Source organism: Tenrec ecaudatus, chromosome 1 (genome assembly GCF_050624435.1).
Source record: "Tenrec ecaudatus isolate mTenEca1 chromosome 1, mTenEca1.hap1, whole genome shotgun sequence".
NCBI classification, from domain to species: Eukaryota; Metazoa; Chordata; class Mammalia; order Afrosoricida; family Tenrecidae; genus Tenrec; species Tenrec ecaudatus.
This window is the reverse complement of record NC_134530.1, coordinates 107,778,336-107,801,356: the sequence shown is the minus strand read 5'-3', so window position 1 is coordinate 107,801,356 and position 23,021 is coordinate 107,778,336. Positions and strand designations below refer to the sequence as shown.

Here is a 23,021-nt window from a genome sequence, read left to right as displayed (position 1 = left end):
CTCCATGGGAAAGAGCTGGCACATTCTACTTCTGTAAAGATTGTGTCTTTACAAACCCTGTGGGACAGTTCTCCTCGGTCCTACAGGGTCACCATGAGTCAGGTGGGCTCGACAGCAGTGGGTAACATAGACTGCGTGCTAGAGGAGAGGCTTTACACTAAGCACTTCACATTTATTATTTTACCAAATCATCACCTAATCACCTCATAATTTGTAAAGTCACTATTATTCTCATGTGGTTGTTGTTCTTAGACTCTAGGATCTAGTTCCAAATCATAATGAGCTTATATCTAACAAAACAAAATGTTGCTAAGCCTGTGCCATCCTGACAATGTTGCTGTTTGAATCAACTGTTGCAATCACAGCACCCATCTGTCTTGTTCAGGGTCTTCTTTTTGTGGTGAGTTTCCCGAACACCTTGAGGGAATATGTCCTGGGGCCTAGGAGCCAGAACTGTTATCTTAAGGGAGACCAAGGTCAAGTAGTTCTACATCTTATTTAGGTGAGTAGCAACGGGGAGCCTTCAAAGCTCATGAGCAACTATCTGAGGGGAAACCACTGTTCTCTCCTCATCCAGAGGAAAGAAGAATGGTGGAAATATGTGACTAGTGGGCTAATGGACCCAAATATCATAATATGTTTTATAATATCACGTGCAAAGAACTGGAGTTAGAAAAGCAAAAGAGATGGCACACTCAGCACTTCTCAAGCTTGAAGAGCTGAAGAAGAAAAAATCAAGTTTTGAGTTGCAATAGGAAAGAGTGGTGGTACAGTTTTCATTTCCTCAAGGTGTTTGGGTATGTCTAGGAAAATTCATAACTTTGCCTTCTGTGTATTCCACTACTTTCTTGAAGTTGCATATATACACACATATAAATATCCTCTGTTAAATTATATCTATTTGGGGGTGTATTCCACTCTCCTTTCCACATCTGTTCAGCCTGCATGTCTGACATCTAAGCATCTGTTCACACATCGGCACTGCTGCAGGTTGTGTATACATATATAGTATTTGCCTCTAACTCTTGGAAACCTCCCAGCATCTTGTCTCTATTTTCACAGTAGGATGCACATCATGTGTTTATCTATGGGGAGACACTACTCCAGAGTGGTGGGTGAAACCACCAGGTAATCCAAGAACCAAGATGAGGGCTTCTATTCCCACCCAGCAGTTCTAGCCTGGCCCACAAGGATGCAGCGTCGGCGTGGACTCAATGACAGTAAGTCTGAGTTTACTCAACTGTGTTACTATTATTCCTGGAGGACAGGTGTTTCCTGAGCCCTGATGTTCTTGTTTACACCCGACAGCTTCATAAATTGCATGATTTTTCCTTTGCATATCAGACTTTGCTTCTTTTAATATCAAAACCAGGATGGGTTTACTTTTCTATATCAAGTATATTTTTCTTCAATTTATTCTAATTATGCACTTGTGTTCCAAATCCTACTTTGCTCAATATTTTTAAGTTCTTACCATGTAGCTATTATTACTCACTTTTAAAACTCAATGTTAGGATGATAAAAATTTGAACCAATGCACAGAAATATTAATATAAGTTAATACTGTTTTTACTCTGAAAAAATAACACTACTATCTATTCCACAAACATGCTTTGTGAATCAGGATAAAAGAAATGATTCGGCATTAGTGTTTTACAACATATTGTGGTCTACAAACAGATCATCAAATCTTTCCAAAAACATATAAAATTCTGTTTTTAACAACTCTAGGAAGTAAACTTCCAGCTTCCTTTTGTTTGATGCTTTCCTTAAACAGGAACCGAATTTAAGCATTCCACATAGCTAGCCTAAAGCTCTCTGAAAGAAGCTATCGGATTCGATGGAGGGAATTCTATTATTTGTACATGGGATTTTAAATATAAGCAACTGGAAGGTACTTCATGGCACAGTATTGCTAAATTCTGAAACGTAACTACTTTCCTACACCTGAATATACTCCAAAACTATTTCTTAGTTTTTAGATTTTATTAAAAATACACACCACAATGCCAATAAGCACTATGGCCACCAATTTTTAAAAAGGAAATAAAGCTATTATCCAATGTTACCATAGAAAGTAAAAAAAGGACAAAGCATGTAACAATAAACCTAGCAAATTAGTAAAACCATACTTTCATCAAAAGTTAATACCATATCTCCCACACACCAAAACGATTTAAATTGTTTTCTTTGTTAATGAGTACAGTTTAATTTTATTTAGAGTGTTCATAGTATCTATCTCAAAATCTTTTGTAGTAAGAAAAAGAAAGTTAGTTTACCTATGTCTGGTTAAATGTCTTTAAAATTGCCCATAAAAATTAAAGCCTAAGATTAAGAATAGAAAAAATTAAGAATAGAATAAATACTGTGGGAAAGATTATAATTGACTCTGTTGCTTACGCAGAAGGGAATAGCCCTAGGCAAGCTGCAGGGCAGACTTAATGCTACTTGAAACACTTTCAAAGAGCTCTGAACATCTTATGCCACATGATTCCCCCCAAATATTTGGTAAATGTGTTTTATAACAAGAGTTTTTTTATTGGGCAGTCAAGGGACTTCTGTATAAATACCACCCCAAAAGGCAGCCAACTCCCACCTTTTCACAGCTCTGTCATTCTTAAACAAAATAAAATGAAATACCTGATATGTAACTCAAAAAGGAAACAAAAAACTCCCGGGCCAATCCATCAACTATGTCCACGGAGTGGGACATCTGCTAATGGCTCTCCTAGCACACAGCAGGAACAATGGCTGCCCCTTCCAGTAAAGCACTGTAGAAACAAAGGCACCCAAGGAGATAGGGGATACACGGTTGAAGAAAGAAAAAAAGTGAAGGTCAAAGAAACATTTACTGATAGCTTAGGTGCACCATGTACCTTCATGTCACCATGTTACCTGATTTAATCCTTAGAACAGCGGTTCTCAACCTGTGGGTCGCGACCTCTTTGGGGCTTGAATGACCCTTTCACAAGGGTCACCCAATTCATAGCAGTAGCAAAATTATAGTTATGAAGTAGCAATGAAAATAATTTTATGGTTGGGGGGTCACCACAACCTGAGGAACTGTATGAAAGGGTCATGGCATTAGGAAGGTTGAGAACCACTGCCCTAGAACAATTTGGTATGAGAGGTATATTACACCTTTTTTTTTTACATATTAGAAAATAAAGGCTTAGTGATATAAAATTTCTTGCATAGTAACACATTTGCAGTATTTAGTACAACCAGGACTCCAACCCTGGTTTTCTAACTTCAATCTCTTCTCCCTGTAAAGTCCCCTCTTTAACACCTACTATCTTCACAGGGACATCATCTAAGGTCCGGAAGAGTTCCTAAATCCAAGTAATCCTAGGGAGTTAGGCCAAGAGAGCAAGTGCCACGCTACAGAGGAGAAAACCAGCTCAGATGTGTTCAGTGACTTGCCAAGGGCACATGGCTAATGAATGACAGACCAAGAACTCAAAATCTGACTTTGAGTGTTTTATAACCCATTATACTGTAATTATGATGAAAATATAAACTCAGCTTTGAATTTAAAACTCCTAGAAATTAGAGACTTTTAGGGACCAAAAGGATAGAAAGCTACCTACCGGCCATGAATCATATGCACCGTCTCCCCTTAGGTGCACTTCACAAGAAGCACCTTGAAGGAGGACACCTCACAATGGCAGGGGTCACACCTTCAAGGGGGAAGAGGGAGAAGAGCAACCCCTTGATGCTATACAACAGTGAGACAGGCTGTGACAAATCAATGGACCCTCCACAGGAATGGAAGGAGAACTTTGTCTGAAAACCAAATGAAGACAGGAGAGGGGGGATCTATATTTTGGAGGATACACTGATATTTCTGTTTGTGAGTATGATGGGTGAGTGAAAAGAAGCAATCTCACATTGCGAAGGGATGCTAAACAATGATTGTAGGGAACCTCGAGGGAGGGGACCATATTTCATGTTCCTGGGGAGACACCACAAATGTTTCTCCCCAACCCTTGGTGAACCGTGTCATTGACTAAGCCCCATAATGACCTTGGACACTGACCTTGCAGGTACATGGCATCCCCTAGGGGCTGCACCAGAGGTCAGACTGAATGAACTAAGCCCTGACTCGACGCTGCCTGTTCCCGTGGACTGAGGCCTGGGGTACTCTGATGAGAGAGGAAGCAGAGAGTGGCCACCCCAGGGCTGTGTTAAGTGGCAGTCATTGGACCTTGCATGGAATCCCTGGTTTGGTGGGTGTCCAATGGAAAGGGACCCCAAATCACTATTTAGTTCGTATCTCAATGGCCCCCACACATTGATATGACAGGTTTTGATCTGTTGGGCAGGCATTTGCACTTATAAAAATTGATCCAGGAAGTTTTGCCCTGGCACCAATAATCCCCATGCTTAGGATAAAGAGAGCTCAACTGAGTGGGAGATCAAACTGTGCGGGGCAACAGCTCATGGGTTGTGACACAGATAGACTCCTCATACCGACAGTGTCTGGAGTGCTGTATCGCTGGAAAATTGTTGTTATCAATGCAATCACCTTAGACCCCAGGGAGGTGATTGACAGATTTGCTTGTTGTTGGATTCATTGGGTTTATGGTTTTCTGCCTTTTATCTGTTTGGGAGTGTTTTTTTGGGGGTGGGGGGGTGGGGTGGAGGTTGGGTTTGCTTTGTTTTGCTTTTTTGTTTGCTGGTTGGTTTGTTACTGTTGTTGGTGTAGTTGGTCTTGCGGGATTTTTATCTTGTCGTAATACAACTGCCAAAGTAAGCCAGAGTCACATACAGCCAGTGAACAAGCAGATGGATTCTGGGCTCCCACTGAACGCTAGCCCCAAACCAAGACCATTTAGTTCTAAGAACATGGAAATGCTTGATAGTCACCTTCATGAATTGATCACTGAATATACGGGTATTACAGCAAAGTGTGGTGAAAACGCCAGATGGAATGGTGTCTGCGGTCTTAACAGCTTGTATTTAAACACGCAGCCATTTGAGTGCACAGTCAACTAAGTCCACATGGAGGAAGCACACCAGCTTCTGTGATCCGAAGACGACAATAACAAAATCCAAACATGAAGAAGGGAAAAGTGTCAGAGATTAAATAGTGAACACCCTATTTGTAGGAGGCTACGGAGGACCGTGGGAGCCAAAAAGCCCATCTGCGGAGTATCTTGTCGGATGAAGCCTCTGGCAGATCCTTTCTAGCCATAGGCAAGGCTCGCGAACAGTTTTACTATCAGGCAGAGATGACTGTAAACTTGACGATGCTGGGTCGAACTTGATGCTAGGTCAGTTGACCTCCCTCTTTACCCAACCCGAATTTGTTCTAGGCTCAAATATTTCTTGTTTGTTCCATGACAAAAATGTCTTCCCTGGCTTTTTAATATTGATAGTGGTCTTTTCTTTCTATTTTGGATCTTTATCTTTATATTATTACTATTATTTTCTCTTTACGACTTTTTCATTGTTTCTGTTTCGTTTCCTAGTTTGTGAAGCACAGAAGTAGATGCATAGAGATAATAACTGGTGCAAAGGTTTATCAGGGATGTGGGGGTGGGGTGGAGAGAGAGGGTGAGGGGTTTGCGGGAGCAAATAATGACCGCAGGAGGTTGGAGGGATCACTAAAACTTCCTGTGATTGTGTATATACAGCTCATTTTAAAGCGATTTAACCATGGAATTGTATGACATCTGAAAACTACATCAAGAACCACACTAAAAAAAAAAAAGAAAAATATGATCAATGAGTATCATAGGTGATGGGGAAAGAGTTGTTTGGCAGGGGGCATTAAGTTGTGGAGGTGGGAAAAACGGATCTGTTCTATAAACCTTCACAATTCACGGTAAAAAGTGGGTGTTAAAATGACACCAAAACTGAAAGCGTACAGACCTAAGTGGAAGAGATGTCACGAGACAATAGCTTCACATTTTGACGTCTCTGGTTCATAAAGGTTTCTGATATTCAGCGATACTTTTTGACTTATCCTCATAACGATGCCTTGTGACAAAGCTTGTATTCCCTAAAGTTTTATATGTTGTATTTGTTTTGTAATACTCATAATTTTGTATCTATTGTAACTTAAAAAAAGAAATCAGACTTTTAGGTTTTATATTCTATATAGTGCCAAATACATCCTAAGAGAAATTAAAATAGCTTATAAAAAGGATCAATTTGAAACTGGATTTTAAAGGCAAAACACGAGATGACTGTTGCTGCTGCTGCTGCTGTTGCCGGGGGCCACGGAGTCAGTCCCAGCCCATAGAGCCTGGGAGCACAGCAGAAGGAAACCGCCCGCAAGCGGACCATCCGCACAGTGCCCGCGGCTTGAGCCCCTGGTGGCAGCCAGAGCCCATCCATCACATGGAGGGCCTTCCGTCTTTCGCTGCCCCTCTGCTTCACCAAGCCTGATGTCCTTCTCCAGGGATCGGTCTCTCCTGACATCACGTCCAAAGTAGAGGAGGCAGTCTCGCCATCCTTGCCTCAGATGATTAATACATGCCAAATACCATTAATATATTATGGATCAATCTGATTCACTATATCTAAGTAATTCTGAAATTGTTTCTTCTAGTTACATAGTTTTAAAACTAATGAGCTAAATTTATTTCTTTGTATTATAAGCAGTCATTTAAAAATTATGCTTATTATTGTCCCAGTGTAAGACATGTATAAATTTCCAAGTTTTAAAACATACACTATTTTATATACTCAGTGCCTTTGCTTTCACCTTGTCAGTGGCTCAGAGTCATCAAGAAACAAGTGTCACCGTTTGAAAACGATAAGTTGGCAACACAGCAGATACTTAGAAACCTGATACTGTGTGCTCTATTTAGACCTTCATGAGGCTATTGTACAAAGCGCAGCCTGGAACTGTGTAGCGCTTTCTATAAATGAATCACTTCTAAATTAGCTATCCTGGGTCAACAGTGGCAAATCATAAATCAAAAAATATGAATCATCCTTTGTAAGACTCTTCCTTATCCATTACAACTACTTTTTTTCCCTACTATATTAAATAAGTTTAAAAAAAAGATACCTTTGTCCTCAAAAAAGAAAATATACAGTTGAATCCATATTGTTTAATCCACCAGATGACTTTCGAGAATAACCAAAGGAGCATTTTGTTTTCTTTTGTTAATGAAATCTGATTGAGGCAACTATGTATCAAATTAAATTAAAATCCCAAATTATTATTGAGACACAGAAAGGATTAAAAGGACACAGGAATGTGGGATATAGAAGGAAGATTTCGGTTTGGCCTTTGTGGACATTACACATAAACACTTTACCAAAGAGGAACATAAATCAAATGTGTATTGCTATATATATCATCCTCTCCCACAAGATTCTTCCAGTCAGAAGTGATATCTGAGCTTTGCCCCAGTTGAATAACGCTGCAAGGTTATATGACAATCCTAAAGACATCATAAATCACTGCAATTCTCCCGTCAATGCGGCCTCATATTGTCCAGTGTTCTGTGCTACTTATCTTCGTAAAAGCATTGTCGTGTTCGACAATTAAGACGGACGAGAAGCTAAACCGGCCAAGAGAAACTCTACCAAGGAGACATGTTATGTTTTAGCACAATATGATAGGGTCATTTAATGATACCTAAGGTATTTTCTAAATTATAATCGGTGGTAAATAGAATTAGGAATTAAACTTTCCAATTTACTGACTAAAATTAACCACTACAATGTGTAAAATATTAAATGGACACTAGGTCTCTAAAGTGTCCTTCAACAAAAATTTTAAATTTGTGTTTAGCAGGATGTTCATGTAGTACTGGGTACATAAGAGTCCAGGAGTAAGTTTATAATCTTATAATGAAAAAGAATGTGATATTGAAAAGCCACCCAAGTGCATCAAGGAAAATTGGAAAGCAATCATGGTGAACCACTCATGTGGTTATGGGAGTTAGGAAGCTATGGGTGAAAATGGAATAAAAAGTTTAACAGAAAAAGAAGGGTTCTTTGTGAGAAAAAAAACATGGACCATTCAAGAAACTCACTTTGAGACAAAGAGAATCAGAAAGATTTATTTTGATACTAAACTAAGGCATCTGAAACACATTAGGAACATGTTCAACAGGATTCTCTACACTAGGAGTGAGAAAGGCTTTGGGATAGAAGTAGGGGTAGGGGGCTGGAGCACTTGACCCCACGAGGCACTTACATTATTCTTTAGAAAGTTTAAGAAGCATAAGAAAAACTGACCTATGGGTAAGGTCAGTGTGCCTAATGTACAGTGAGGTTAGCCCTAGACCGGGAGATGGTGTGAGGATTCTTCTGGACTTCAGGCTTTTCCAGAAATAGTACAGAGAACAGGAAGGAACAGGGCAGAGCTGCCAATAACAATTCTGTCACAGCCTCAGAGACACTTAGGCACAGCCTCGACTGAAAGACTATTACCTTATCTCTGAGTTGTTTATTACTCCCTCCCAGCTTTCCACTCTGACTAAGCAACTTCTTCCCAACCTCTGCCGGCCAACTTACATGACTACCACCAGAGGATTGGGGGCATATCCATCATACATCACTACTGCCACAGGTAGTGCAGGATCAGGAGGCTTCCTGAAGACCCTGGCAGGGCTGCATCCTCAACTCCCAGGAATGCTTCACCACACCACAGTCTCCTGGCCTGAACTTGGTGTTGACATGATGCCCTTACTACCTACTTCTATTTTTATCATGACACATTCTCTCCTTCCCTCCCTTGCCCAAATGCTATCATGTAATAATTTCATAACTGCCCAGAACACTAGTTTATATATTGTTGGTACTTAATTAGCAAAAGAACTATAAAGCTTATCACATCATTTTTTCTTCTTTTTCCTTTTCTAGTGTGCAATTTGATTACAGTTCAGGTGACTCCTAGTACCAAAGGTGTCCCAGTATAACTATTAATAGTGTACTTTTCACCCTCTGAAGTGTCTGCATTCAAAACGTAAATTATATGATCACTAATTTATAATGTAGCTACTATTACACTGATCAAATAAGCATGCTCCCATTTCAGAACACTGAGATAAACCAACCAGGGATAAAAAGGTATTCACATGATTCAGATGTTAAGGACAAAAATAAATAAATAAAATCCTCAAATTCACTATCATCCATTCTAACTAATAGGAACTCTCGAAGACAGAGTAGAACTGCCACTGTGGAAGACTTTAAATATTTATGGGAGGAGAAAATCTCATCTTTCTCCCAAGTAGTGACTCATAGTTCCAAACTGCGGACCTTGGGGATAGCAGCCCAACACATAAGTCACTACCACATCAGTATTCCATGTTAAGGCTAGATAATGTTAATGTCCTTCCTCGGATATTCAAGCTATCTCCAGATGAAAAGATAGCAGTCTCAAGACTTGAGTATAATTACCAAGTCTCTAAGAGACTTCATGAGTTGAGTTGAGAGTAGAAAATTACCTCTAAAAGTTAAATGTGGTGTGGGGTTAAAATAACCAAGTCATATGTAGAGGCAAAGTTCTCTCACTCACACTCGCTTGAATACTTCTCTCTCAAGTAGTCTCACAGGTACTTCATGCCTAGAAATATTACACAAAGGCACATGTATATTACTAGTTAATTCTGACTCAAGAGAAAGACGTGTTGGCAAATATAATACAAAATAATTCTGAAGAAATTGGCATTTAATATTACTTGAGATCTTGACTTTGTTGGCTGAACGGGTTTATTATGCTTATACTTAATTTCATTGAAAAGAGAACCCTATTCAGGAGGGCCCAGAGAAACAATGAATTCCACACCATAGTACTGCAGTTTCAGAGTCATGTATTTTCAATTAGTTTCACTGTTTTCTAAGGTTAGCCAAGGGGTAGGAGAAGGAACATGACACAGATCTGGTATAGAACGCTATAAGGAAACATGGCCAAAACATTGTCAAGCATCGTTTTTTAGGGAAAGAGAACTAACATGTATTAAATCATTGTTCTAGATGCCTAATGTGCTGTTTCACTTAGTTTTCACAAGAGGCCTATACGGTAGATATTTGTGTTAGTCCAGGTAGACCAGAGAAACAAACTCACAAACACACATATGTGTGTAAGAAAGGACTTTATATACAAAAGCAGCTGAAGATTGAGAAAGCATCCCAGCCCAGTCCAGATCGAGTCGTCTTCAGACTCGTGCAACAATATGCAATGACATCAAATGCAGGACAATCACAGGCCAGTGGGTGGCAAGTCTTGTGGATCCAGTGACCATGTAAGCATCTCAGCGCGGGCAGGGGTCTCCACAGGGCTTCTCCAGCTCAGGGCACTAGCATAGTTCCATGTGTCTTGTCAGTTGCAATGTCTCCCAGGGAGTGAGCCGAGAGAGAGAAAGAGAGAGAGAGAGAGAGAGAGAGAGAGAGAGAGAGAGAGAGAGAGAGACTCCCGCCTCCAAGGAGGAAATCCAGGAAGGAGTTCCCATAATCCTCAGGAGAAGGGAATGTCCACCCAGAAGCCTCATTGAATATGATCTGACTGATAGGCTAGACTCCACCCCTCTACTCTTATTCCTCAAATTGACAAATGATTATATATCTATCTTATTTACACATTTTCCTGATGATAGCATTGGGGAAACAATCTACTAAAAGTAACACCTTAGAAATTGGCATCTCCTGGGATCAAATCCACTACCCTGCTACTCGACCTCTCCTCTCCATCCACTGATTTCAAAGCCCGTGGCTTTCTATTCGGCCACCCTAACCCCTTGTCGACCACAGCAAGTAGACCCAACAGCGTGTAATGTTTCATGATATTATTAAAGCTTGGACCTTCACAGATTTAACATGCCAACTACCTGTTCCACTCTCTAATTGAACTAAGGTACAAAAGGACTGGAGTCCTTTCTCCTTTCCTTTCTTGTTGCTTTTCCCATATCTTTCCTACTAACATTACAACATAGAGCAATTACTTAACCTCAAACTTCCAGATGTACAATGATGATGTGGGAGAGTGAAATATTGGTCCTTCTGGAAGTGTTCGAAATGTTGTCATGGCAACATAACCATGATTGTATGATAGCACTGGCATTTATTTGGAGGAGGCGAGCAGAGACTGGGATACTGTGTGAACTGCAATGCTCAGAAGCCCAGCTCAATGAAGAACTCTTTGGGCATTCCACATGGCTTTCAAATGCCTAAACAGACATTCCTGTTGGGGGTGGGTGGATGGATGGAGACTGTAAACATAAACCCTACCTCTGTGTTGTGTTGTTGTTGTTGCTGCTGCTAGTTGCCATCAACTTGACTTTGACTTATGACAATTTTACATACAACATATCAAAATAAAATATTACTTTGTTATATGTTATCCTCATGACCACTGGCATGTTTGAGTCTACTGCTACAGGAATTGGGTGTTTTGAGTGCCTCCAACCTAGGAGGCTCATCTTCCAGCACTGTATCTGACAACAGTCTGGTGTGGTCTGTAAGACTGTCAATGGCTTAAAGGTTGGCTTATAAGAAGTAAGTTGCCAGACCTTTCTCCCTTGTCTGCCCCAGTTGAAAAACTACAATGAAACCTAGCTGGTGACCCAAATACCATTGGTGACCCTGCTGGTATTTGAAATGCCAAAGGCATAGGTTCCAGAATTATAAAAATACCCAAGGCAGTAAAGCACGACAAATTGACAGACACATGGTGGAACTCTGTGTTACACATGAAGTTAGGGCTTTTTGTTTGTTTGTCTTTGTGAATTTTCCAGGACTGCTTGCCACGTTTGTGCAGAATCTTCCCATGAGCTGTTCACCATATCAGAAAATACAGCCACTGCGAGCAATATTATTCTCATAAATTTTCAATCTAGTACATTTATATTCTTCTATTTCTGTTTGTGCATTATGGTGATTTTGTGAACATTTACAAATACTATTTATCCCATGTTTTGAAGTGGAATATACATGGGTAAGTAAAAAGTATTGCTTCTAGGATCCCAGTTCAGACATGCATGGGTTAATTCCAGACGAAACATGTTTAAACATGGCTGCAATCTGTGGAACGCTGTGGACAAGTTCTCTCAGTAATACACGTGCCTTAGCTTCATTAAACTGAACCAAACCAACGGCCAGTGAGTTTATTCCAACATCGTGGTCATAACTCTGGGTTCCAAAGCGATCCATCTTTTTCTAAGAGCAGGCTGCCTCATCTTCTCCCCTCAGAGCAGCTACATTCTGGTCATTGACCTAACACGTGACCCCAAGCCCCACCATGGCACCTTAGTGCCACAAATAGGCCCAATCAAAAGAGTGACTGCTGAGAAGCTCTACTGGGCGAGTTACACTCAAGCCGAGAGGTCAACTCAAAAGGCTGTGGTAGCTGTTTCTTGGAATTCCAAAAAGGTAAACTTGATCCCTATTCATTGAGGGTCGGTCTTCATTTTTGCTGTCCTTCTCCAAGGGCTGGTTCCTCCTGGTAACATGTTCCAAAGTACAGATGACGTCTCGCCGTCCTCACATCGCAGGAGCATTGTGCTATACTTATTCCAAGATAGATCTGTCTTCCAAATTCACCAACATCACAAATCAAATGCATTAATTGTTCTATAGTCTTCCTGCATTCACATCCAGGTGAGGCCATGGAAAATACCAAGGGCAGGCCCACCCTTGTCCTCAGAGTGACATCTTTGTTCTGTAACACGTGCAAGAGGCCTTTAGAGCAATATGCTGTTTGATTTCTTGACTGCTGCTCCAATGGGTGTTGATTGTGGATCCATAAAATCCTTGACAACCGAAATCTTTTCCCAATTATTAAGTGGTTTTGGGGTCCTTGTTTTCCTTCCATTAAAGTGTAAGACACACTGAAGGCTATAGTCTTTGATCGCTGTCAGTCATCTGCGTATCACAAATGTTAAGGAGCCTTCTCCCAGTCTCGCTGCGGTGTTCTCCTTCATGCAGTCCGTGTCCTTGGACTAGTTTCTCAGCACACAGGTTGAATACGACGGTGAAAGGATACAACCTGAATGCATACCTTTCTTGATTTTAAACCACGTGGCATCCCCTTGTTCCGTTCAGATGACTGCCCTTTGGTCTACGTGCAGGTTCCATAGGAGAATAGCTATGTGGTCTGCAAGTCCTATTCTGCTCACCGCGGTCCATAGCTTGTTCAGATCCACAGGTCTGTGCACAGTCAGCAAAGCACATGTCAAAACCTTTCTGGTAGCCTCTGCTTTCATCCCAGGTCCATTTGACATCAACAATGATATGTCCCCTACCGAACCCGGCTAAAATTTCTGGCAGCTCCCTTTCGAAGAATTGCTGTAGTTTTTTGTTTTGTTTTTTTATCTTCAGCAAAATTTTACTTGCCAGTGATATTGATATTATTCAATAATTTGCATACTCTATGGAATCACCTTTCTTTGTAGTGGGCATGCATATGGTTCTCTTCTAATCAGCTGGCGAGGTAGTTGCCTTCAAAATTTCCTGACATAGATGAATGAGCCACTCCAGCATCCCACTGCTTGCTGAAACTTTTCCGTTGGTATTCATGCAATTCCTGAGGCCGCGTTTGTCACTGATGCCTTCAGTGCAGCTTAGACTTCATCCTTCAATCCCATTGATTCTTGAACGTATGTTCTTAAAGCGCTTGTACATCTACGAATTCTCTTGTGTCCAAAGACTCAGTACCTTCCTCCCATCTTCTTTTGATTCTTGCTTCATCAATATTTTGCCCATAAACTCCTCCAATTTTTCAGTTCAAGGCTTGAATTTCTCATCACGTCTTTCAACTTGAGAAATGCTGTGTGTTCTTTCCTCAGCTTTCTAACACATTTCATTTAGTCCCCTGTGCCTCTGTGTCTTTGCAGACAAAAGCATTGCAAAATGACTTATTTGTGATCTTGCTACTAAAAACATCGGAGAGATAACTCAGTTATTTACTATCTCTTTTAAGGTTCTTTTGAATCTTGCATATCCGTGTGATTGTCTTAGAACATAGTGCTTTTATTATTCAAATGTTAAGAAAGTGTGACTAGTTAAGTAACATTTGCATAGATAAGAGTTTAAGAATGTTTTTTTAAGTTCTTTGATGTTTGTGTTGTAACCAATCCCATGTAAGAAGAGTATAAAAACCAAGCTTCAAATATACTCGGTACTTCAGTCCATCAGACTGTCATCCTCCAGATCCCATACTTTGTACATATCTCTTTCTTTTCCTTTCATCCGCACGCCTCATTTCGGGTCGGACCCAGCTTGATGTGGATGGCTGGTCTAATCACCCGCACTTGATGAAGGTTAGGCTTTGTTGTTGTTGTTTGGTTGGTGATTGTCTTTTGTTTGGTTTGGTGTTTTTGTTCTTGTTTTTGTTATTTTGCAGTTTGAGGCCACAATTAGGTGAGCTGCTCTGCAAGAGAAAGATGAGACTTTCTATTATAGTAAAGGCTTTTGAGCGCACAATCTGAGCAAAACTGACCCCACCCTAGAAGTATTTGCTACAAAGGGCAATACTAAACCTACAGGTGAGGATGAGGGGCCAGCATGCCATGCCCACACAGAAGCAAAAGAAGAAGGAAAAAGGGAGAGTGAGGGTCTAGACCGCATGTCAGCACACCAAGCCCTGAGGACAACATCCCTGCATGGAGCTGCTAAGGCACAAAGAAGACGGTAGGGCTGACAACAGCTCGAGACATGATGTCCCCTTGCTGGAGCATACCACAACAGAGGACAAGGCTGGGGACACATGGTGGGGAGTGAGTCCAGTCTGAACCCCCAAGAGTGGAGTGAACAAAGAAGGGAATATAACAGACATGAATGGCAGCAAAGCAAACCCACAAAGCCCCTGAGAAGCTCCAAAACTAGACTTCAGGCTAGGAGGGGAAGTTCCCAGAATCCCAGAGGACCACTGGGGAAAGAGTTATAAAGGTCAGCAGACAGACCTGGAATTATCTATGCTTTTTCTTTTGTTGCTGTTGTTGTTGTTGTTAGTTTTTATTTTTCTGTATACACATAATTTTATTTTTTCTCTTTTGTTTTCTTTTTGTATTGCCTGTTATTGGTTTGCCTACCTGTATTAGATAGGCATGGGAAGCAAGCCCGAGGAGCAATGGGACCAGTGTTTCCAGAGGGGCTTGGGGGGAGCAGGAGGCCGGGGAAAGGAGTGGTGAGCAAACAAAGTCATAGAGAGAGAAACAACTAGGGAATTAAAGTCAACAACAATGAGGACATAGCAGTCCTGCTGGTCTTGGAGCTATAGCAATCCAGCTGAGAGGAATGACTATGAGGCAGAAGGGTGAGCATGATGGGGGAAAAGAGGAAGGTAAAAGGAAACAGAAGAAAGAGCTAGGAAGCAAAGTTATAGATTGAGGTATACACAGGTGTGCACTTATGTAAACATATTGATTCATAAAAATAGAGGTACTGGCCTATGTACATATATTTATATGGAAATATACTGAGGAAGTAGATGGACTTTGGGCCTCTGCTCAAGCAGTCCCTCAATTCAGGAACACTTTGTTCTAACAACCTAGCATTCTGAGATGCTCACTCTCCCAGCTTAATCGCTGAAGACATGATAGGTGCATAAGCAAATGTGGTGAACAAAGCTATTAAAAGATAGAGTCTCCAGGGTCTTAAAGGCTTGATGTTAAACAAGCAGTTATCTAGCAGGTAAGCAAAAAGCCCACAGGAAAGAAGCACAGCAGCCTGTGTGATCATAAGGTGTTAACGGGATCAGGTAAGAGGCACCAAAAGATCCAAAACAAACAAAACAGAGAGAGACCCATCTGTAGACAATGAGACACCCCTCACAGAAGGGTCCCAAAGAAGGAATGAGTCAACCAGGGTGCAGTATAGCACCAATGAAACACAATATTCCTCTGGTTCCTCGAGGCTTCCTCGCCCACCACCATCATGACCCCAATCCTGCCTTTCACTGCAGGATTGATAAGAGCTCATGACACATGGAATCCAGGTCAGATAAACCCCTCAGGAATAGAAATGAGAGTGGCGATACCATGAGGTGAGGGGAAAGTGGGGAGAGGAAGGGTTAGAAACTGTGGGGGAAGGGAGAAAGCAGTCAATGTTAAATATGAAAACAATAATAATTTATAATTATTAAGGGGTCACAAGGGTTGGAGGGGGGAGTAGGGGAAAAAGAGGAGCTGATACCAAGGGCTCAAATAGAAAGTAAACGTTTGGAAAATAATGATGGCAACATATGTACAGATAAACTTGATACAATTGATGTATGGATTGTTATAAGAGCTGTAAGAGCCCCCAATAAAGTGATCTTTAAATAAAAAAGATTTACAGCCTTGTAAAGCCTCTATGGAATTGATGAGAGTCAGAATAAACTCAATGGTGGAGGGGTTTGGGGCTTGTGACTTAATCAGCTTAAGAATCACTTGTATAAATAAAAGAGCATGGTCTTTGGAGTCTGGAAGACCTAGACTCAAACATAGTCCTCTGGATTGTGTGACTTGAATACGTTATTTTCACTCTCAATTCCAATTGCCTCATCTATGGGTAATAATGAATGAGGATTCTGGTAATAATTGCCATTTTAGATAAAAGAATGTAAGTTAAGGGGAAATACAAAGTATTTAACAATAGTTTTCTTCTTAATTCTCATGATAGGCTTCCCTGCCTCACCTAAAAGCAGGATATGAAGGAAGGATGTTCGAAGCCCATAAAAACAGCAGGGGCACAACCAGAATCATGACCAAGCCAGGAACACACTGCTAGGATCAAATGTGGAAAGCTTCGGAAGGATAAACTAAGCTTCTGGCCCTGGATCACGAAAGATGCTGTGTTAACACCCATGACATAACCATTACTAAAGGAATCCCAGGTTTGTATATGGGTGGACACAGAATTATCATTTCCTCAAACTTGTTACTTGTCTCACTTGGCGGTCATTTTAAAGCTGGAATTTAAGAACCAAAGACTTCTAAACCTAAAATGCAGATCCTGTATTTTAGCCACTTTTTAAAAACAGAGCAGTCCCTCTCTGTGGGCTTTGGTTTCTTTTCAGGGAGCTATTCATACATAGAACAAATATACTTCCTGAGTTGTTGGGTTCTTCATATTCTTACCCACCACTCCTGGGGGGTGAGGCACACTTCTAGAAAGCAAACACTCAGCACCGATAAGCGCTAAAGTCCCTTCTTGCCTTCCCGATCCACAGAGCAACAGAAAAGCACTGGAAACAGTCATCTCCAAGCTTCAGCTTCCTAGCCCGCATGTCATCACCAATACCTCGCAATACCGCATGTCATCACCAATACTCAGAGCAGCCCGCACAGCAGGGGTACACTTGCTGAGATGTGTGAGGGGGAAAAGGGGGGCTGTTTCTTGCATCCCAATTCAGTGTACTAATGATAGACACATCCGCCCTCAGTTAACTCCTCCTATTTATCTCAATAAATTTCTGGTCCAAAGATAATTTTTTAATCGTTTTATTAGGGGCTCATACAACTCTTATCACAATCCATACATACATCAATTGTGTAAAGCACATTTGTACATTCGTTGCCCTCATCATCCTCAAAACATTTGCTCTCCACCCAAGCCCCTGGCATCAGGTCCTCATTTTCCCCTCCTTCCCCACTCCCCCCTCCCTCATGAACCCTTGATAATTTACAAATTATTATTTTGTCATATCTTTCCCTGTCCAACGTCTCCCTTCACCCACTTTTTTGTTGTCCGTTCCCCAGGGGGGAGGTTATATGTAGATCCTTGTAATCAGTTCCCCCTTTCCAAGCCACCCTCCCTGTCCCCTCCCGGTATCGCCACTCACACCACTGGTCCTGAAGGGATCATCCATCCTGGATTCCCTGTGTTTCCAGTTCCTATCTGTACCAGTGTACTTCCTCTGGTCTAGCCAGATTTGTAAGGTAGAACTGGGATCATGATAGGGGGCGGGGGAGAGGAAGCATTTAGGAACTAGAGAAAAGTTGTATGTTTCATCGTTGCTACATCACACCCTGACTGGCTCATAGCCTACAGGAGACCCTTCAAAGATAATTTTTAACAAGTTACCTGTCTCTGAACTAACAGTTTCAAGGAACCTCTTTGGTTACCTCAGAGAAGCCACCAAATTACCAAGCAATACACTTGATGCTGGGAAAAAAGAAAACATGCCTCAGCTTCTTCAAAACGACAGTCACATTTCTATTAAATATTGAATTGTGTACATGGAATTCTACTTTCCAAAAGTCTTCACTGAGTTGAAAAACACTTCATCTTCACTATCATTCAGGCAAGGTGTTTGTTCGTTTGTTCTTATGTTTGCTGCAAGGGGAACTTTATTGTTTCCGCTTGGTCCAGGGCTTTGGAAGGGCTGCGGGTCGTTAGAAAGCTGCATCTTGACTGAGGGAAGAGACTTGCACAGAAGCCTGTGCAGGACGTGGATTCTAACCACACAGATCCCAAGCATCTCTGTGACTTTCTGGAAAGCACTTCAATTGTAAGTTCTTAATCAAACATTCCTTACGCAAGAAGGATTTGATTGCTAAATGACTGTATAATACACCAAGGTCTCTGCCAGTCCAAGGATTTCAATTGTCCATCCATCTACTCACAGAGAGGAAAGAACTTTTGCTGTTTTGTTTAGTTTTCCAGCCATGTAAAAAACAATCTCTAGCTTGAGGTCTGTTTTTCCTGCTCTGGTGCCACATTTTCCTGTATATTTGCTGTTTGGCATTTATAGAAACAAATGAACATGCTAAGTATATACGTTGACCAGTAACAGTGCGCTTGGCTGAACATTTTGGTGGTCTTCAGGACTGTCTCTACCAGATTCCATCTCATCTTCTTTGACCTCTGTCTGCTCTAACCCCATCTACATGCTGTTGTTATTGGGGACGGTCAACTGTTTCCAATTCAGCGTGACCTAACATGACAGAGGAGAACTTGCATCCGGGATTTCTGAGACTGAAATCTTGATATGTGTCGAGTGTCGAGTCCTTCTCCTGAAGACCTGCAGAGCCACTGGTGGGTTCAAACGACAGGCCTTTGTCACACAGCCACGCACTTAAGCCTGGTGCCACCGCAGCTCCTTCCCCTGTCCTCTTAGGTATCAATAGCAATACTGTTCATATTCTACTTTGTATTGAAAATATATGTGTAGGTGGGAGATTTCTGGGAAGAAGATGACATAAATAGATCATTGTTCTCACCCTCTGCAGAAATAGAAGAAAATTCTAGCAGTTTTGAGGAATTATTTATTAGGAAGCAGAGGCAAGGAGCAGAGAAATGCAGACAGGCAGTAACTGTCAAGTCATATACAGTATGATTACCGCTTCTCCCATTGTCCCTGTCACACGTGAACTGATGGCCCCAGAAAAAGAGCCAGAAAGATGGCAAAACTGACCCACACCCTCTATTACAGTTTTACACACCCTTTTTGCATGGCTCCCCCCAATTATTTAGTGGGACTTACAAAAGCTGTGAATAGAAGAACCATACCAGGTATTGTCACTTACTCGAACATCTAAGGGAATAAAATGCCTCCGAATAACAAGGCATGTGCATTATACAATGAAAACTGAAAAACGCTACCAAAAGATATGAAATACAACCTAAATGCAACTGGAAAATGCTGCATTTTCATGGATTGGAAGACTTAATTTTCTTAAGATGTTGTTAGTATTCAAAGCAACTGTAGATTCAGTGCAATTCTTATCAAAATTCCAACAGTCTTCTTTTAAAGAAATAGAAAAACCAATCCTCACCTTATATACCACAGCAAAAGACCTCAAATAGATTAAACAGTTTTGAAAAAGAACAAAGTAGGAGAGTCATATTTCCTTATTTGTAAAATAATTTACAACTACATGGAGCCTATGAGTCCGAATCAACATGATTGCTGTGGGTTCTGTTTGGATTTGAAAGTCATCCTTGTGACAGGCCCCAGGTGGTATTGTGACAGACAGGTAAGTGTTGTAGTCTTGACTGCAAGGTCAGCAGTTCAGACCCACCAGCTGCTCCACAGGAGAAAGAGGAGGCTATCTGCTCTGTAAAGATTTGCAGTCTTGGACAGCCTATGAACGATCACAATGGGTCCGCATCAACTAGATGACAGTGGGTTTTTTGATTGTACTATACTTGTAGCACAGTGCTAATCAAAAGGATCAACAGTTTGAACCTACTAGCTGTTCTTCAGGACAATTATGGGGCAGTTGCTTTAGTAAAGATTATAACCTTGGAAATTCTATGGGGCAGTTCTACTCTGTGCTACAGATAGCTGTGTGTCAGAATCCACTGGAGAGCAACACACTTCATGTCACACATATGACTACAGATACATTACAAAAAGGATACGAATGAAGAGATAAACAGGGCAAGGTGTGGGAGGGTTCCCAATACAAAGCTTCCATACCAAAAAGGAAGCACTACTGATCCAAGAGCACATGTTCCCATCAACCAGGAAGCTCTGTATCAGTCAGTCCTGCACGATCAGCTAAATCATGCCTTCTGAGGCTAGTCAGTACCAGCTTCCCGGGTGAGTTCTGGTCTGACCAGCCCCCTCATCAGCACAAATTCTCAGTTATGATCTAGAAGTCTCCTACCAAGGTACCCCAAACACTCAGGATTATTTCACCAGAGCCAATGACTCCTTAGGCTAAACGTGGGACCTTCACCCAACACTATGTCTCAATAAGGGGATTTTCGAAAGAAAATACATTTGTCCCATGTTACATGGTTTGGGGAGAGGGTTCAAGGAAGAATATATTGAATGTTGCCACAGACCAAAAACCAGATGCCATCAAGTTGATTGTGATTTAAGGTGATCCCATGAGTGTCAAAATAGAACTCTGGTCCCTAGGACTTTCAAAAGTATGACTTTTCACAAGTATAATATCAGGCCTTGCTTCCACAATGACTCTGGATGGATTTGAGTTGCCAACTACTTAGTTAAACTGAGCTCTTAACCATGTGCATCACTTAGGGACTCCAACCTGTCTATACAGTGGGAGAATTTATCAATGTTAAACCTGTCTATACAGTGGGAGAATTTATCAACGTTAAAGCTGTGACTGACAGTGGAACAGCAGTCATTCGTGTTAGCCAGGACAGTGGCACATCTGTTCATTTGTGGTTTAAACAACGCTCATATTTTTTTTCTGTATTTAGACATGACAGATTAATCTTGGTGTTTTTTTTTTTATCACAGTCCAAAAGTTGCTTGGTCAAATGCTGATGTTCTATGAGACTCTTATGTTCAATCATTTGAGATCCTAAAAGGGCAAAATTTACCCAAGGATAAAGTTCAGGAAGGTTAGGAAAGGAAGGGGAATGGAAACAGGAAACACAGGGAGGAAGTGGGATAAGTGATGCTACATTGAGGGAATTACAATGAAGGAAGTTAAACAAAATGTGCATGAATGGCTGAATGTAAAATGATAAGCTTCTCTGTAAACTTTCACCCAATTCATAATTATTAGTTTAAAATTTTTATTTTAATGAAATCATTTATATTCAATAGGAGCCTGCCAAGGCCTGGCTGATAGTCCCTGGCCAGTTCCCAAAATCAGAAAATGCTTTCTCTCACTCAAGTTCCAACCGAACTTATGCTGAACTTGCTTTAGAGTCCCCCAAGGTCATGGGTGAAAGTCACACCATAGTCCCAATTCCTTTATTGTTCATGATTGTGGTTGTTTGCTTTCCCTGAGGGAGGCCGTGTACAAGGCAGTGAACCCATTTTGCTGTATTCTTCCCAAAGTCCTCATTTGTGAAGGAGAAAAACGCAGTTCTACTTGCCAAAGACTGCAGAATCTTTCATGTTTTGCAAAAGTGCCACAAAAATACAGAAGATTGACTTTCATAAGAGCTCAGTGACTGTGCCAGCAAGTTAAGAAAGGAAAGCGGGTTCCGGGAAGCCTCCCAGGCAGCTCCCCCACACTGCATCTCATTTAGGAAGTGGCTTTGCTTGCAAACAGAGCATAAGCATGTCTGGAACTTGTAGCCATGCAAGCATCTGGCACTAAATAACCCTGTTACGTAGCTTCCCAGACTCTGCACACTGCACCCTCTTAGTCCTCCTCCTCCTCCCAGATATGAGTGAAGCTCCTCATCCCTACATCCCTCCCCCCAGTAGAGGTAATCTCACTTTCCTCGCATTGCAACATAAAAATATTAACACCTACCCAAGATGCCAGTACTGTAACCAGTACTAAAGCTTTCAATTAATGATATATGACTTTAAATACTGTACGAGGATTATCTTGTTCAACAAATATTCCTCGAGCACCATCTAGGTTATTTGTACAATTGCAGGCCATTGGTACTACGTCGGTACATGAAACAGCCCCCAAATACTTGCCTTTGGGGGGATTATATGTGTAACGGGTTAATGGGGAGAGAAAGACAATAAACATAATAAATACTTTTTTTTTTAAGTAGGAAAGAAAGTTGAGGAATTCGGGAGCTGTGCTTTTAAGTAGGATGGTCAGGAATGACCTCAGAGGGGACAACTGAGCAGTCAAATGCACAGGAGGAAGAACATTTGGCAGAAAGAGCGTCCTGGCAGAGAGGACAGCCAGGGCTTAAATGCTGGGGCTCCAATGTTCAAGGAATAATCAGTCTCCAACCAGACTGGCTGGAGAACAAGGGATTTCTGTTAGAGAGATAATGGCCTGCAGGTCATCACAAGATTTGGGCTTTTGTAATAAGTGAAACGGGCAGCACCAGAGGGTTTCCAGTAGAAAGATGAGATATAAACTGTAAAGGGGCAGGGGCAGAAGCAAGGAGACCAGAAAAGAGATGCTATGATTATACAATGGTAAACCTTTACAGGCAGGGATGAAGTATGAATGAGGGTTTAGAGGGCAAATTAGAGAAATGAGGTAAGAATCTGGGTACATATTGAAACCCAGAGTGCTGACACTTGCCAGAACTTATTTCTCCCAGTCTCCTAAGTTTCCCATCTGTGACAGAGTAAATCTTCCTACTTTCCAAAAATATTTGCATGTCTTTTCTCTGACAGGGTTCTGCCGTACAGTAGGCCCCCCGCTGTCACCGCTTTGAATGTATTTTGAAGACTAAGACAGCAGGAAGTGCTGATACACTGGCTGTGACTGAGCTAC

The 23,021-nt window shown here is 41.3% G+C and overlaps 1 protein-coding gene across 2 annotated transcripts in view; it reads right to left on the bottom strand.

Annotated features, from left to right (window-relative positions):
• GIPC2 (GIPC PDZ domain containing family member 2) overlaps positions 1 to 23,021 on the bottom strand; it is a 92,404-nt gene that overhangs the window by 58,542 nt on the left and 10,841 nt on the right. The gene's annotated exons all lie outside the window — the stretch shown is intronic.